We start from the raw sequence: 18,183 nt of genomic DNA, 5'->3' as shown, positions 1-18,183 counted from the left end.
TGTATGCGTGTATTTTGTGATTCAACCCCGTTAACCGACCGTTGCTTGCGAAGCATGCTTCCGGTGCAGTCAATACAGGGAAACGATAGCCGACGACGACGGGCGGGGCCACCATATGTTGCACGGCGCGGCGCGGCAAGGCACAGCATCACCAGCTGGGCTGCGGGCGTCGGCTCTCAGCTGCATCGATTAGCGAGCGGGCGGGTGGGCGCCTCGCTCGCAACAGGTTGTGTGTGTGGCGCCGGCGTCGCGCTGCGAGGCGAGGCGGGACGAGGCCAGCTGAGGAGGGGCGCCCGGCCGGCCCGGCGCAGCCCGGCCCACCTGTCCCGTCACCACCGGCCCAGCCTCCAGATCGATGATGGCCCCGCCTGCCTGCTTCCTGTTGCTGCCTCCACGCACCCCCTGTCTCTACCAGCTGTGTGGCTTTCTGCTGGCCCGCGTACTCTAAAAGTAGTGTGGCGTTTCTTTTTAATTACGGCTCAGAAGAATGTAATAACTCCATTTCCAAAGAAAGCACTTGCTGACAGGTGAAAATTACTGATACATCAGTTTAATAAGTCATGGTTGCAAAATACTAACACGAATACCTTACAGAAGAATGGAAAAAAAGTGGTAGAAGCCGACCTCAGAGGAGATTGTTTGGATTCCGGAGAAATCGAAGAACACGCGAGGCTTACTGACCCTACGACTTAGAACACTGGTCAAGGAAAGGCAAACCTACGTTGATAGCGTTTGTCGACGCACAGAAAGCTATTGGCAGCATTGACTGGATTACTCTCTTTGAAATTCTGAAGGTAGCTGGGGTAAATCAAAGGGAGCGAAAGGCTATTTACAACTTGCACAGAAACCAGACAGCAGTTATGCGCGTCGAGGGGCATGAAGGGGAAGTATTGGTCGAGAAGGGAATGGAACAGGGTTGTAGCCTTTCCCCGATGTTTCCAGAACGAGATTTTCACTCTGCAGCGGAGTGTGCGCTGATATGAAACTTCCTGCCAGATTAAAACTGTGTGCCGGACCGAGACTCAAACTCGGGACCTTTGCCTTTCGCGGGCAAGTGCTCTACCAACTGAGCTACCCAAGCACGACTCACGCCCCGTCCTCACATCTTTACTTCTGCCAGTACGTCGTCTCCTACCTACCAAACTTTACAGAAGCTCTCCTGCAAACCTTGCAGAACTAGCACTCCCGAAACAAAGGATATTGCGGAGACATGGCTTAGCCACAGCCTGTGGGATGTTTCCAGAATGAGATTTTCACTCTGCAGCAGAGTTCCTTCAGGAGTGCTAGTTCTGCAGGGTTCGTAGGAGAGCTTCTGTAAAGTTTGGTAGGTAGGAGACGACGTACTGGCAGAAATAAAGCTGTGAGGACGGGGCGTGAGTCGTGCTTGGGTAGCTCTGTTGGCGGAGCATTTGCCCGCGAAAGGCAAAGGTCCCGAGTTCGAGTCTCGGTCCGGCACACAGTTTTAATCTGCCAGGAAGTTTCTTATCCTCAATTTTGTTCAATCTGTACCTTGAACAAGCAGTAAATGAAATGGAAGACAAAATTGAAATAGGAATTAAAGTTCAGGGAAAAGAAATAAAAACTATGACGTTTGCCAAGCACGTTGTAATTCTGTCAGAGGCATCAAAGGACTTGGAAGAGCAGTTGAACGGAATATACATTGCCTTGAAAGGAGGATATCAGATGAGTATCAACAAAAGCAGAAACAAGGCTAATGGAACGTAGTCGAATTAAATCAGGTGATGATGCTAAGGGACTTAGATTAGAGAACGAGATTCTAGAAGTAGTAGATGTGTTTTGTTATTTGGCAGCAAAAGAACTGTTGAGGGTACATAATAGGATACAGCATTAGTAGTGTTCTGCTTGACCCGGTCACGTCGTTTAAATATCCGTGCGTAACGTTCCAGAGCGATATGAAATAGGAGCATTTGAGGGCCGTGGTAGGGAAGGCGAATTTTCGACTTCGGTTTATTGGGAGAATTTTAGGAAAGTGTGGCTCATCTCTAAAGGAGACAGCATATAGAGCACTGGTGCGACCTATTCTTGAGTTCTGCTCGAGTGTCTCGGATCCACAACAGGTCGGATTAAAGGAAGAGATCGAAGCGATTCCGAGACGGGCTGCTAGATTTTTTGCCGGTAGGTTCGAAGAACACCTAAGTGTTACGGAGATGCTTCCGGAACTCAAATAAGAATCCTTGGAAAGGTGACTTTCATTTCGTGTTATACTGTGGAGAATACGTAGAGAAGCGGCATTTGAACGATTCTACTGCCGCCGACATATATTTCGCCTAAGGACCACGAAGATAAGACACGAGAAATTGGGGCTCGTACGGAAGCATATAGACGGTTTTTTTCCTCGCTCTATTTTCGAGTGGAAGAGGAAAGGAAATAACTAATAGTGGTACAGGATACCCTCCGCCACGCGCCGTACGGTAGCTTGCCGAGTGTGTCTGCAGATGTTGGTAGATGAAGAAAAGTTTGTGTCCAGGTATTACGAGGCTTCCTCTATTGAATAAAAAATTTAAGATTGATTACATATTTCTAGATTTCCAGGGGGCTTTTAACACCGTTCCTCACAAGCGACTTATAATCAAATTGCGCTCCTCTGGAGCATAGTCTCAGTTGTATGCCGGGATGTGTGACTTCCTGTCAGAAAGATTACAGTTCCTGGTAACTGACAAAAAGCCATTCAGTAAAACAGCAGTAATATTCGGCGTTCCCCAAGGAAGTATTTATAAACCGTGTGCTGTTCCTGATCAACATAAACGGTGTAGGAGACAATCTGAGCAGCCCTATTAGATTGCTATGATGCTGTCATTTACCGCCGGCCGAAGTGGCCGTGCGGTTATAGGCGCTGCAGTCTGGAACCGCGAGACCGCTACGGTCGCAGGTTCGAATCCTGCCTCGGGCGTGGATGTGTGTGATGTCCTTAGGTTAGTTAGGTTTAACTAGTTCTAAGTTCTAGGGGACTAATGACCTCAGCAGTTGAGTCCCGTAGTGCTCAGAGCCATTTTTTTGTCATTTACCGTCCTGTAAATTCATCAGATGATCAAAACGAACTGCAAAATGATTGAGACAAGGAATCTTTGTGGTGGAAAAAGTAGCAATTGACTCTAAACAATGAAAAGTGTGAACTCATCCACATTAGTACTACAAGAAATCCGCTAAATTTCGGTTCCACGATTATTCAACGAGATCTAAAGGTTGTAAATTCAGCTACATACGTAGGGATTACAATCACGGATAACATGATTTGGCAGAAAACTCAGAAAGTGCAACAAGTTTACTAAAGACACTGCTTACACCACGCTTTTCCGCCTTATTCTGGAGTACTGCTGTGCCAACTATCTCGGATGGGACTGACAGGACATTAAAGAAGTTCGAAGAAGAGCAGCTCGTTTTGTACTGCCGCGTAATACGGGAGAGTGTGCCACGGACATAATAAATGAATTGGGGAGGCAATCATTTAAAAAGAGGCGTTTTTCGTCGCGGCAGGAACTTCCCGTGAAATTTTAATCGCCAACTTTCTTCTCCGATTGCGGAAATATTTTGTTGGCTTCCATCTACTTAGGGAGAAATTATCAGCATGTAAAACAGAGAAATCAGTGCTTACATAGAAAGACTTCAGTGCTTAAAGAAATGGCTTGAAGGTGGTTCGATGAACCTTCTACCAGGAACTTAATTGCGAATTGCAGAGTAATCATGTAGACGTAGATTTGGGCAATTTTTTTTATCTTTAATGTGTAGAACATGCCCCACAAGCTTCAGTCTTATTTCAGCTGCAATTTCTTGCAGGCTGCATACACCACTTCTCAGCACTTCATCGTTTGAAACGTGGACGCGACAGCCGATCGTCATAATTTGCATCGTTGGTGAGAAACAGTGAAGTTTTGTGCGTATTCGCTGACCTTTTCCACGTTACATGCGTGTGTGGCCATGGGTAGGATGGTAGAGAAGTACAGCCGCAGGTTTTTTTTTTTTTTTTTTACACCATACTTCCAATCTAATTATCATATTTATCGCATTCCTCGAGAGACTGGATAAGCTTGCACAATGCCACTGGTGATGTTTGCAACTACGCCTCGTTCTTACAGGTAAGACTGCCGAGATATGAAATCGATCAGATATGGCAGTCCGTCTGTAACGCTCTTCTAATGGACTGATCTGATTCTTCAATGCCCTTCCGTACGGGCAGCAGAAATTTATCCAAGATGGGACAAGACTAAAATTCTGATTTTATGTACGTAACCCGTTCGGAGAGTTTAACAACGTATCGTGCACGAAGACCTAAATGCGACAGGAAATATACAAAGCTTCTTGTATCTCAAATGATTCGTAGATATCCACTCATTGTTTTGTAGCTAGGATTACTTTGATACTTCAATGGTAAGCGTATTTCATTAGCATATACAAAATTTATATACTGTATTACTAATATGAGTGTAATCTTTATTGGTTCAACGATATGAAAGTACACCCTTATTATTATATCTGGCGATGTATGTACTTATTGTGTATTAGTATGGTTACATCCATTAAAAATTAAATTAAATGAAATTAAGAAAATATAACTCAACCATTGAGTGAGTGCGTGAGTATGAATGATTGTCCTTTCTGAGCTCTAATATATCCTCAGCGATTCGTGTAGCGATGCTGTCGATTGAATGTCATCACTGGGTAAATCTCTAAGTGACCTCTAATATAAAGGGGAGGGGAGGCGCATAAGTAGGTTTTAGTAGGTATTATTATCATTATTATAATTATAATAATCGTTATTATTAAGTTTTATAGAAAATGGATTGGAAATGAAAAATTTACTATAGAAAATTACAGAAAATAGGTTTGTAAAACCACAGTAAGTGCAATGTCTGAATTGCTAACATAGCCGGGCTTCAGCATTTACCCAGCTTTGTAATCTTGTTTGTACACTCAAGTGCACGTCGCTATATAGTTCTTTATTCTTATGAATCTCTTGGCGTGCTTCTCTTATGAATTGAGACGGGTTGTTTTCTTGCAAAGACTTTATCTTTGATGATACCCCAAAAGAAAATGCCCATTGGAGTAAGATCCGGTGATTTGGTGACCATTCTATTGGCCTCGTCTTCCTGACCACCTATTGGGTAATTTGTTGTCAAGAAACGCACTGTCTATTAAAGCATAGTGGGGAGGAACTCCATCTTGCTGGAAGTAGAATTCTTCAATATCCAGCTGTGGACGTAATTGTGGAATACCACCATTTCGCAGCATGTTAACATATGTGTCATGGGTATGGAAAAAAAGGAAACAATCCCAACGATCCCTTGAAATGAAAGGCACTTCCAAACTGTAACAACAGGTTAATTTAGTTACAACAGGGAACTTTTCTGTGGCGTAGTACACACAGTTATGCGTATTAACAGCGCCTGGCAGTTTAAAATTCGCTTCGTCAGACCAACAAATTTGTCGAATTGCGCTTTCACCTTGCATGTATTTATTCAAAAGTATCTCGCAGAATTCCAAAGGGCGATCTTGATGAACCTCAAGCAATCCATGAAGTGCCGGCCGGAGTGGCCAAGCGGTTCTAGGCGCTACAGTCCGGAACCGCGCGACCGCTACGGTCGCAGGTTCGAATCCTGCCTCGGGCATGTATGTGTGTGATGTCCTTAGGTTAGTTAGGTTTAAGTGGTTCTAAGTTCTAGGGGACTGGTGACCTCAGCAGTTGAGTCCCATAGTGCTCAGAACCATTTGAACCAATCCATGAAATAATAGGGGCCGATACACTTGCAAACCTAAACGTTGCATTAGACGACCCGAACGCCCACGGGAAAGGCCCAACACAGCAAAGGCTCTCCTTTTGGAATTCTTTGTGCTTTCGATAAATGTCTGCGCAACTACCTTTTCATGTTCGTGGGTAGTAGCATTCACTTTGGACCATTCTCTGGCGCATTACATATAGACACAGTTGGATTAAGTTCGTAACGCAAGCTCTAAATTGATAGCCTATTTGGTGGATGTGTATTGCATTCTTGTGTTCATTTATGTCGAAGTTGTTCAGCAATCTACACCTTCCAATATTGTATAATTATTCACTTCCTTTGGTCATTGCTTATTACCAGCCACGATTATCGGAGTATCGAGAAAAAACTGTCTTAGAACACTGGGTAGATCTCCATATGACATCCAAAGACGTTATTGGGTAAGTCTCCATGTGTCACTCATTATCGTCAGTGGGTAAATCTCCGTATGGACTCTAATACATCCTCAGGGATTCGTGTAGCGATGAAATCACTTGAATGATAGAATGTTGCCACTGGTTAAATCTCCGTATGAGCTTTGTTATCCCAGTGATTCGTGTAGCGATGATATCGATTGAGTGATTGAATGTCGTCCCTAAAGTGTACGCCATTTCGGCGGAAAACTCCCCATGCTGACAAGCCTTGTCGCTCTAAAGCTGGGGCGTCCAACGCGACGCCCACGGGCCGCATGGGGCCCAGAGCAAGTAGCAAAGTGGCCCAAGGAGTGAGCACCTATCACACGATCGGAAAAAAATCCGTTTATGTAAAATTATGATAAACTGAATAAGTTCAATGTGAAATCCTGCAAAGTGATTCCATCCTCTCATTGGTCCATACCGTCTAGTTTTTCGTATAATACGAAAATACTAGTCTTCTCCCGGTGTGGCCCAGGTAAGCTAAAAGGTTGGGCAGCGTTGCTGTAAAGTGTGAAGGCGCGCACGGTCTAAGCTTGACATGTTGACAGACGGAACAACGTACACTAGCCTCACTGTGCCGTTTACGATTGGAAAGACTGCCCGCTCTTCGGAACTGCAGGTTAAGTTTTATCTCCCCTACGCACTTAGCTCCACTAACTAATTTCCTGTGCTCAAAAGAGTGCCGAAAAGAGGTTCCAGACAGAAGCAATAAGCGTTGTGCAAATCAAGCGGTGATACCACACTTGAGCCGGCCGGTGTGGCCGTGCGGTTCTAGGCGCTTCAGTGTGGAACCGCGTGACCGCTACGGTCGCAGGTTCGAATCCTGCCTCGGGCATGGATGTGTGTGATGTCCTTAGGTTAGTTAGGTTTAAGTAGTTCCAAGTTATGGGGGACTGATAACCACAGATGTTAAGTCCCATAGTGCTCAGAGCCAGCCATACCACACTTGTTTTCCAAGCAGTCTACAGACTCTCCTTACAGACTAAACGAAGTAAGTGGTGTTGTGGGCGCCGGATCGCGTAGGCTTCAAAGTGATGATCAAGACGAACGGGCAACAAGGGAATCTTGTCACGAACGTAGCACCACGAGCAGTCTTCTAGAGTGAGTGAGTGAGTGAGTGAGTGAGTGAGTGAGTGAGTGAGTGAGTGTGATATATATATATATATATATATATATATATATATATATATATATATATATATATATATATATATATATATAATGAGTGCCTGGAAGTGTAAAGGAACATGATAATGCAAGTTAAAACAAGATTTTTTGTTGCGGTTGTCGTCCTTCGTGGCGCATAAACAGAAAAAGACTTTAACTCGAATAACAGCTAGGTATAGTAGGCAGCTCGGGAGAATAGCTGCCCCCCCCCCCCCCCCCCGTCTGTAGCTAAGTGGTTAGTGCATATAGCTGCTATGCAGAGGACCTGCGTTCAGTTCCCGGTACTGCCATGGATATTTGACTGGGTGAACAGGTACGGAGTGCTCGCAGCCTCACGATGCCAGTTGAGGAGCTGCTTGATGGAGAAGTGGTGACTCCAAGGTCTGGAAATTCGGGAAAACGGTCGAGAAAACGGTTTGCGACGACACGCGCCTCCATAGCGCATCAGCTGACAGAGGATGACACGGACGACCCCCCCCCCCCCCTTGGACCTTGACGGCCTGGTTGCGGAGCTCGCTTGGAGGAGAATATCTACTATGTAAATCTTACCCTCGATTCCTTCCGCTCCTCGGCTACTCGCGCTCTTTGTTATTGGTCGCCCGAAAAATGTTTCCCTACTAGTAAACTTCATTTTCATAGTTGTTCTGTATCATTGTTCGCCTTTTATGGTCTCCCACTTCATTTTATTTTTATGCATAACACTTGTGAGAAAGGGGAAAATTCTGGTGAGACGACCATGCTAACTTTACACAAATACTGCGAAAAAGATTACGAAATGAAACTTCTTTCGTGACAGTAAAACACCGTTTTGACAACAGGCCGTAGCATACTATTGATTCTATCTAGTGCGTGTCATAATGCACAATCTGACTCGCTGCCGCATTAGTTTTGCTCGCATTCTCAGCTACGGACAGTTCTGCCCTCTGATACATGGTCACCTGCGAGAGCATTGTCGGTGACTGGTTTTTGAATCATGGCATTTTCGGTTGGTCACATTTTACTTTAATGTGTTTTTTATTCGAAAAAAATAGGCCAGAAATTTGACAAGATAATGACCTGTCCACTAATTCGGGTGACAATTGTATGAATGGGGGGTCAAGGTTTCGAATTTGGCGAGCCATCTAGCTTCTAGCCGAGTTAGGTCACGGATATTGTTCGGAACTGGGTTGATGGCGCAGCAGTTCGCTTGAAGGCGTCCCAGTTACGTTCAATTGGGCTGAGGTTAAGCGAAGGAGGATTCCGCACATCACCTCCACGCAGAGTTCTCAAACCATCCTGATACTGTTTGGGACCAGTACGATGGGGCCTCGACTTGTTGACAGTACAAATTGTCTGTTGGCAGGTGAGATGTACAGCCTTCTTTGGTTTTCGACGTATTCGTACTCACTTGCCGGCGTGTACGATGGATAACCATAAAGTTTTAGATATTATCTTGAAAAAAAAAGTTACGTTACTTTTGGCTATTCGTAGATACGTCATGATGTACAAATAGAAATCTCCGCGTCACAACGCAGTAACTGGCGGAGCCAAAACAAAATGGCACATCCCATTGATGATGTGGAAAAGGTCTCCTCTCTCTCCCGCCCGCCCCCTTCTTTCCCTCTTTTTTTTTTCTTTTTGTTCTGTGGCCGAATGCTGCATTTTGTCGCAAGAGGCATCATTTACTCTAAAGCAGGAAGTTTGTGCACCATCTATCTGTGCATGGCGTAAACTTCGTTCTATGGTAACTTAAGATCAACCACATCCGCCTTTTATCAAGAGTAGCGGGGCAATCCGTCTGAATTATTGACATTGTCAATGGGGAGATAGACGATCTGCTGATTTTTTAAAAAAAATGTGTGGATAAAAATTCTACGTCAAGATCGCGAATTTTCTTTATTGATTACCTGTTTCGGCTCGTCGCCAAGCAGTCCTCAGATTAGTCTAAAATGCTGTTCATTGTGTGAGAATCATTACACGTCGTCGTATTCTTAGAGCTAAGTCGCCCAGAAATGAAAAATCGTGGTTGGTTATGTAAATTGACAACGTTAATCACTAATCAAGTCGTGTCACAGTGCCCACCCATATTTCCACACGTGTGTACGAACAATTGACAGCAATGAAGCTGCATCACCCATGAGTGGATGTAAATGTTGTATCACTTGTAATATTCATAACAGGACAAGGAAGATCCTGTTATGAACGTTAGAAGTGATAGCTCATTTACATACAGTCATGGACGATGCAGCTATAATTGCTGTTGATAGTTTGTACAGATGTTTCACTATGGGCACTGTCACAGTATTTAATTAGTGATTAACGTTCTCAATTTAAATAAACAACTACGATTTTTCATTTTCGGGCGATTTAGCTCTAAGAATACGGCGACGTGTCATGTCGTGATGTGACAACATTTTAGATTGGTCTAAGAATGGCTCCGGTAAAGTGCCGAAACCGGTAATCAATAAAGAAAATATGCGATCTTGACTTAGAATTTTTATCTGCACATGTTTTAAACCGTCTAGGAACTATACTAAGTACCGGTGAGTCTACAAACTCAACAGATTGTTAATTCGACGCCCAGATTCGATTTGGGTCGGATCAACACCCAACTTTCGAGTCAGCGCGCATTTGTTACTCTATGCCAGCACGTCATAACTTGCTACTGCTTCACATTTTTTTATTCGACAATACTTATTGAGAAGTAGCTTTGTGCGAGGGTGAAACTGTCTTGTAATGTTTTTCTCACATAAATCAAACAGTGCCTACACAAATTTTGTAATTAGTTTTGAAAGCCAAATTTCTTTCGTCTTTGTTGAGTATCGTGGAAGTAAACTGTTTGGAATAGTGAACCAAATTAAACTCTCACTACACTTAAATTTTGCGTAATTATCATTAAAAGGACTACAAATTTCTGGTAAGCCATGTTCACCGCCAACATTTATAGCCTCGTCGGACAATATATAAGGAGGCAAACAAAGTTTCCACTTGATGTCGTTGCCGCAGCGTATATGCAACGTATCGCGACTCCGATGCGGTTTATAAACATCGACATATAGGAATTGTTGTGGCCTTCGTCTCTTTCCGTTGTGTGTGTGCGGTAAATGCGGAAACGTAAACTCTGGCGACATTTATTACCCAATGCGTCGGTACAAGACCAGCGTACAGTTATTCTTTTCTTGGTTGCCGAAGGACAAACGCCGGTAGACATTCATCGGAGAATGAAGAATGTGTGTGGGGCAGCATGTCTGTCGAAAACCATAGTTTGGAATTATGCGCAAAGTCCATTCTCGTCGCGATTAGACACTAAAGACGTCTCCTTATCGCAAATGTCGTATAAAAGACCTTGTTGGTCGACGGTTTCTGTCGGAAGAGGATGTGCAGCAGGTAGTTTCTGATTTCTTCACGCAGCAGAAAACTGTGTTTACCCAACAGGTATCTCCCACCTGGTGCGTCGGTGGGATGGTTACCTCAATACTCACGGCGATTTTATCTTATTGGCACATCGATTCTGGACTGTGCGGCCTTCTAGCGGAAACTTTTTGATCGTCCTCTTGTATTTAGTCACTCTTTCAAAGAGCACTCTGGTCCCTCTTGTTACTCTGTACATAGTGTAGAACTGGAACCGGCGATCATTTGACCAACCAACGCCGAAGTAAGATATAGCAGTGAAATGTGTTTCCTCCACTTGGTTGCAAGGAATCGGTGCTGTAAGAAGGTAAACGTGAGACGGGGCAGCATGGCAGATAGGACGTGCTGTTGACCACAACATGAATGGAGTTGCCCAGTTTGTTCATGCATCAACATGAAGTGTCCAACTGGTCTACAAGCAATGGTGTACCACTTGCAGCCATGCAACATCGCGTAAGAACAGTGGCAGGAAAAAGATCCTAAGCGACAGGGCCGGAGACGAGTCGTCACGCTTTGTCAATCACAATCGGTTTTAAATCAGAGAGCACTTGCTACTGTCAGTGAATGCAGGTCCATTTCAATCAGATTCCAAGACAATTTTGCAAAGGGAAATGCGTGCAATGGACGTTTGGGGCCATGTAGGTAGCTATTGCTCACAGCGGCACATACGGCTGCATGTCTTCAGTGGGCCAAGCAACACAGAAGATGGACAGAAGCTGACTAGAGACGTGTAGTGTGATTCGAGGAGTCGCAGTTTCCCTCTTTTCGAATGATGAATGGCGTCGAGTGCACCAACGGCCCAATGAGACTTAACCGGCAGCGTGTGGAGGGCGTAGTTCGGAACAGCGTGGTGAGGAGTGTTGTTCATACCGTGACTTGGGCCCACTCGTTCGGGTTACCTGAACATGGACGTGGGAGTTTATTTCAGCACCCTCTGTGAAGCAAGTATTGAACTTTCTTCTCCACTTTAATCATGAATATGCTATGGACACTCCCGTCTTCAAAGATAAAAGCTGTGTTCGCAGTCCTCAACACATACGTTGGTAATTCGACGAACACTCAGCTAACCTATTTCCCACTCACACCCGATCACAATCCCATAAAAAAATTCTGGCTCTTTATAACAGTGGCTCAAACCTAGCACTCAGCAACTCTACAATTTGGTAGACCTACGGTATCTAATCAACACTGAAGGCTTAAAATGGATATGGCATAACTGAAGAAGCTTGAACCGTCTTTCTTACTGTATTGAGGCCATCATCAAGGCGAGAGAACATAATTACGCTGCAAAATCGATGTCAGTAATTGTCGACCCCGCTACCAAAACTTAGTGACACGAAACGTTGTCTATCTGTGGATAGTTCTGCCCTCACCCTCTTTGAAAGCAGTATTACGTTTATTGGTGTACTATGCAGATCTTCCGTTCCAACGGAGCTCAGAAGCAGTCCACTGGAGAGCAGACTTCAGAATGGAGGGGTATTCCGGAATGCACTCCGAATTTTATGATAAATGTTTGTAGTAAGGGACCAACAAATGAGAAACCACTGAAAATCATTTTCAGGGTTGCCGGCGGACGGATTCAAACCGCCTCGGTTCGAGAATCCAGCGAATGCTAGCTCAGCGGCTCAGCAGGCAGACCTATCCAAGGTCGGTAGAGAATTGGGAAAAACTGGTTGTTCTAAATTATTTTAAAATAGAATGCATCACAACAAAAAATTGAATTCTTACATTGCATGTTTTTCCTTTAAATTGTTCATGTTCAGTCATTTAATAGTACATGAATGCGTTCATATTTTAAGATTTAATTGTGCTTGGAATTTCTGGCTTCAGTTATTATAACAATACAAGAACGTAAATAGATTTTGGACGAAAGGGGGAGGGCGGGTTGAAGGGCGCTGTCGGCTCGGACGAATTCAAGTAGTCCGTTGCAAAAAACCTAGAAAGAAACGAACTACGTTCCCAAAAATCTGCAGAAAGCTGTCCGATATTTGAAACGCGAATTCTTACGACTTTTTTTTTTAGCCAACCTGTTCGTTGCGGACTACATCTGTAGCAGATACACTTCCATCACCGTCATGAACATTCGTTCTCCCAATATAACTGATACCATTTATGCACATCCTCTCATCTTATTCGTTCATTCTAAGAAAATTTATCACTATGTTAAAGCGAATAATGTGTTTATCTCACCTTTCTTGAAGTTCTGTTGTAATTTTGTTGCAATTTTAATTTGTTATTAGAACGCCATTACTTGAATTTTTTGTAAACTTTGTTGTTGACGATAACAGTTAACTGTATGTTTTACGAATGAAACGGTTAGAGATAACATGAAAAACTGCTGCTTAAAGTATCTAACTTTGCCGCAGTATCTGTGAGTGTGTGTCTCAAATTTTAAAATGAATGTATCACTTAGTGCAAGTGTGACCATGACTTGCTTCATAACACACATTCGAAAGAGAGAAACGAGACACAACTCTGCGTAGTGGGAGAATCAGGTTGCTACATTAAAGACATTCTGACCATTGTCAGTATACATCACCAACATACTAGAGACTGGAAAGAGTTATGGATCTTCGTGCAGCTACATAGCAATGCATGGCCCAAATGGCACCAAATTTAGTCACCGATTACATTTTTCACTGTAAACTTCTCGAAGTACGTGTAGTCGGTTACTTAATTCCAAGTATCATAATAATTATGATCAGTGACGAAATAAGAGCCAGCTTATTATCAAGCTACAATGTGGGACTATAAGATGGGAAAGAACAATTTTTTATCTAATACACTATGTGATCAAAAATATCCGGACACCCCAAAAATATACGTTTTTCATATTAGGTGCATTGTGCTGCCATGTACTCCATATCAGCGACCTCAGTAGTCAACAGACTTCGTGAGAGAGCAGAATGGGGCGCTCCGTGGAACTCACGCACTTCGAACGTGGTCAGGTGATTTGGTGTCACTTGTCATACGTCTATACGCTAGATTTCCACACTCCTAAACATCCCTAGGTCCACTGTTTCCGATGTGATAGTGAAGTAGAAACGTGAAGGGACACGTACAGCACAAAAGCGTACAGGTCGACCTCGTCTGTTGACTGTAAGAGACCACCGACAGCTTAAGAGGGTCGTAATGTGTAATAGCACTCCGTCTTCAGGCCACAAGTGGCGCATCGGGACCATTCAACCGCTGTGTCATCCTCAGATGAGGATGCGTATAGGGGGGGCGTGTGGTCAGCACACCGCTCTCTCTGTCGTTATGATGGTTTTCTTTGGCCGATGCGCTACTATTCGCTCGAGTAGCTCCTCAGTTGGCATCACGAGGCTGAGTGCACCCCAAAAAATGGAACAGCGCATGGCGGCCCGGACGGTCACCCATCCAAGTGCCGGCCACGCCCGACAATGATTAACTTTGGTGATCAGATGGGAACCGGTGTATCCACTGCGGCAAGGCCGTCGCCGTAATGTGTAATAGGCGGACATCTACCCAGACCATGACACAGGAATTCCAAACTGCATCAGGACCCCCTGCAATTACTATGACAGTTGGGCGGGAGGTGAAAAACCTTGGATTTGATGGTCGAGCGGCTGCTCATAAGCCACACATCACGCCCATAAATGCCTAACGACGCCTCTCTTAGTGTAAGGAGCGTAAACATTGGACGATTGAACAGTGGAAAAACGTTGTGTGAAGTGGCGAATCACTGTACACAATGTGGCGATTCGATGGCAGGGTGTGGATATGGCGAATTCCCGGTGAACGTCATCTGCCAGCACGTGTAGTGCAAACAGTAAAATTCGGAGGCGGTGGTGTTATGGTGTTTTTCATGGAGGGGGCTTGCAGCCCGTGTTGTTTTGCGTGGCACTATCACAGCACAGACCTACATCGATGTTTTACGCACCTTCTTGATTCCCACTGTGGATGAGCAGTAGTTGGGGGATGGCGTTTGCAACTTTCAACACGACCGAGCACGTGTTCATAATGCACGGCCTGTGGTGGAGTGGTTACACGACAGTAACACCCCTGTAATGGACTGGTCTGTACATAGTCATTACCTGAATCCTGTAGAACACCTTTGGGATGTTTTGGAACGCTGACTTCGTGCCAGGCCTCACCGACCGACATCGATACCTCTCCTCAGTTCAGCACTCCTTGAAGAATGGGCTGCCATTGTGCGAGAAACCTTCCAGCACCTGTTTGAATGTATGCCTGCGAGAGTGGAAACTGTCATCAAGGCTAAGGGTGGGCCAACACCATATTGGATTCCAGTATTAATGGAGGGCGCCACGAACTTGTAGTCATTTTCAGCCAGATGGTCGGACCCTTTTGATCACATAGTGTAGTATCCTCAAAACGTAATTAGAGTGACTGTATAGCGGAGAACGCAAAACAAATTCAGAATCGTTATTTTTTATGTAAAAAGTAAAAGTTTTACAGAGAAATTAATTGTAGAAGCTATGTAGCTTTGCTTCATATACTTAAAACAGTTTTGGAGGCGTAGCAGACCAGTCGATTTTTGTGTATGCGCATTCCTTTCCACAGCCCGCCGCGCAGGTATAGGACTCTGTCCGTCGCCACAGTCAGTGGTTATTTTCTAGAATTTTAGGTGCCATAACGCACCTCTTCAACCATAACGCACACACCCCTGCCCCGCCACCCCACCCCAGCCAGGAAAATCAGAAGTTTTTGAAAACTTGTAATAAAACTTTGAGAAATATTTTTTACAAAATACTACTCTGAAATTTACGCGAAATTTACGTTTTTAAAACATTCTATAACTACTTAGAATCTAAACAATAAAACCAAAAACGTAATACACTCCATACGTGCCGCTGTACGCCCCTGTAGCAGTGTCATTTTTCTTCCTAGTTCTGCTCGTTACATGTTGGCAAAAGACGGTACTCCAGATGACTATGATGTCAATTTTCAACTGCTGCCAGCCGCAACTTTCAAATAGTTACGCATTGCATTATAGCATCTGGTGAACGTCTACATGTGTCTAACATCAATTAATAGAGCATCTAGCGATGAGTGGCGATGAAGATACTCCTGGGCTGCCGGGATTACATTCAATTCCAGCTTCCTGAACAATTAGACATCAGGCACCACTGGATTGATTGATTTTCATACTTACTATAACAAGTAAGCAAGGCAGTCGACGCAGAGATTACCGATATGTACCGATCGCAATATCACTATATCAGAACGAAACTCAGTTTTTCGTCGGTGTACTGTATACACACACACACACACACACACACACACACACACACACACACACACACACACACACAAAACCTCGCCCCACGGCCGTGCCCATCGCACCTCGTTGGTCCTCCGTTGTCACGTTCATAGGTACCGGCACAGCGGCAAATTGTAGTTACGTTGCGATTTAATGAACATGTACTGTTTTAAATCTCCGGTACCAAATTGTCCCAATGAGTTAAAGAAAAAAAAAACCTGGGAACTACCGTCATGCCGTTCCAGCGAATTTGGCACTGGCCGCATTGCGTGTACTGTTGTGTGAAAACATTCCACTCGTATGTCCCCAGCCTTAATCAACCAGGAAGTTGAAAGAAATCATCTGTCATCAGTGCAGTGTAACAGCCTACTTACGTGCCCGGGCAATGAGAAAAGTAAGATACCTGAAAGTGTAAATCTGTGTAAGTCTGCCTTAATTACTAGATTTGTTACCCTCTCTGAAACACATCTGTTCTTACATCTGATGAAATTCGCGACTCCAATTATTATTTTTTTAAAATTTCTTTCGTCTGTAGAGGGTTTCGCAGCGGTATATGAGTATTTTACAACCGTCCAGAATCGCACTCCGGGATTGCCCTTACACGCTGAACGAAGTATATTTTCTGAAGGGGGGATTACGGAAACAGAAGTGTTGTTATTAAGCTTAACTTCAGAGCCTTCCTGCGCCGCGCCTAGGCAATCACACCTTGCCGCCATATTTTCGTTGGCAGGAGTAAGGCGCGTGGGGACAGGCATCTCGAATGTGTTTGATCCCTGGAGGAAGCCAGCGCAGGCGACGTGCGACGGGGCGCTGGCGGGCCCGGTCGCGCCCGCTGGTCGATGAGGCGGGGGCGCCGCGCCGCACGCGCCATCTGCACGTGCCCGCCGCTGCAACGTGACCCCGCCAGCTGTTCCGTGGCCGCCAGCACAGAGCCACGCTACCTAGAGCTAATGCTGCTCCGAATACGTTATTGTTGTTTCTGTTGTGGTCTTCAGTTCGAAGACTGGTTTGATGCAATTCTCCACGCTACTCTATCGTGTGTGAGCCTCTTCGCCTTCGAATAACTGCTGCAACCTATATCGTTCTGAATATGCTTACTGTATTCATCTCTTGGTCTCCCTCTACGATTGTTACCCTCCGCGCTGCCCTCCAATACTAAATTGGTGATGCCTTCATTCTCAGAATGTGTCTTGTCAACCGATTCCTTCTTTCGGTCAAGTTATCTCACAAATGTATTGTCTCTCCAATAATATTCTGTACCTCCTCATTAGTTACGTGATCGACCCATCTATTCTTCGGCATTATTCTGTAGCGCCTCACTTCGGAAGCTTCTATTTTCTTCTTGTCTGAACTTTCTGTCGTGCATGCTTCACTTGCATACTTGGCTACGCTCCATACAAATACCTCCTGAAAAAGCTTCCTGACACTAAAATCTATGCCCGAGGTTAACAAATTTCTGTTTTTGAGAAACACCATTCTTGCCATTGCCAGTCTACATTTTATATCCTCTCTACGTTGGCTGTCGTCTGTTATTTTACTGCCCAAATAGCAAAACTCACTTACCCCTCTGTGTCTCTTTTCCTAAACAGAGTTCCTTAACATCGCCTGATTTAATTCGACTACAGTCCGCCTCGATAGCTGAGTGGTCAGCGCGGCGGAATGCCATGCGAAGGGGCCCCGGTTCGATTTCCGGCTGGGTCGGAGATTTTCTCCGTTCAGGGACTGGGTGTTGTGTTGTCTTCATAATCATCTCATTCCCATCGACACGCAAGTTGCCCAAGTGGCGTCAGTTAAAAAGACTTGCACCAGGCGACCTGTCTACTCGACGGGAGTCCTTAGCCACACGACATTTCATTTCATTCGACTATATTCCGTTATTCTTGTTTTGGTTTTGTTGATGTTCACCTTATATCCACCTTTCAAGACAGTGTCCATTTCGGTAAAGTGCTCTTTCAAATACTTCGCTGTCTCTGACAGAATTACAATGTCACCTGCCAACCTCAGAGATTTTATTTCTTCTTCCAGAATTTCAAGCCCTACTCCAAATTTTTCTTTTCCATTACTGATTATCCAATGTACAGATTGAATAACATCGTGGATAGGCTACAGCCTTTCCTCACTCCCTTTTCAACCACTGCCTCCTTTTCATGCCCCACGATTCTTATTGCTGCCGTCTGGTTCCTGTACAAGTTGT

General features: G+C 44.6%; 1 protein-coding gene across 5 annotated transcripts in view; it reads left to right on the top strand.

Moving 5' to 3' along the window:
* The window catches only part of LOC126188174 (E3 ubiquitin-protein ligase RNF19A-like), a 359,822-nt gene that overhangs the window by 50,416 nt on the left and 291,223 nt on the right, over positions 1–18,183 (top strand). Inside the window, exon 2 of one of the 5 annotated variants that reach the window (XM_049929709.1) lies at positions 12,309–12,394. The exons of the other annotated variants lie outside the window; for them this stretch is intronic. The gene's annotated coding sequence lies outside the window, so the exon portion shown is untranslated. The remainder of the gene's footprint in view (positions 1–12,308; positions 12,395–18,183) is intronic. 5 annotated transcript variants of the gene reach the window in all.

The sequence above is a fragment of the Schistocerca cancellata genome, chromosome 1 (assembly GCF_023864275.1).
Source record: "Schistocerca cancellata isolate TAMUIC-IGC-003103 chromosome 1, iqSchCanc2.1, whole genome shotgun sequence".
NCBI lineage: Eukaryota > Metazoa > Arthropoda > Insecta > Orthoptera > Acrididae > Schistocerca > Schistocerca cancellata.
This window is presented reverse-complemented; position numbering and strand designations above follow the sequence as displayed.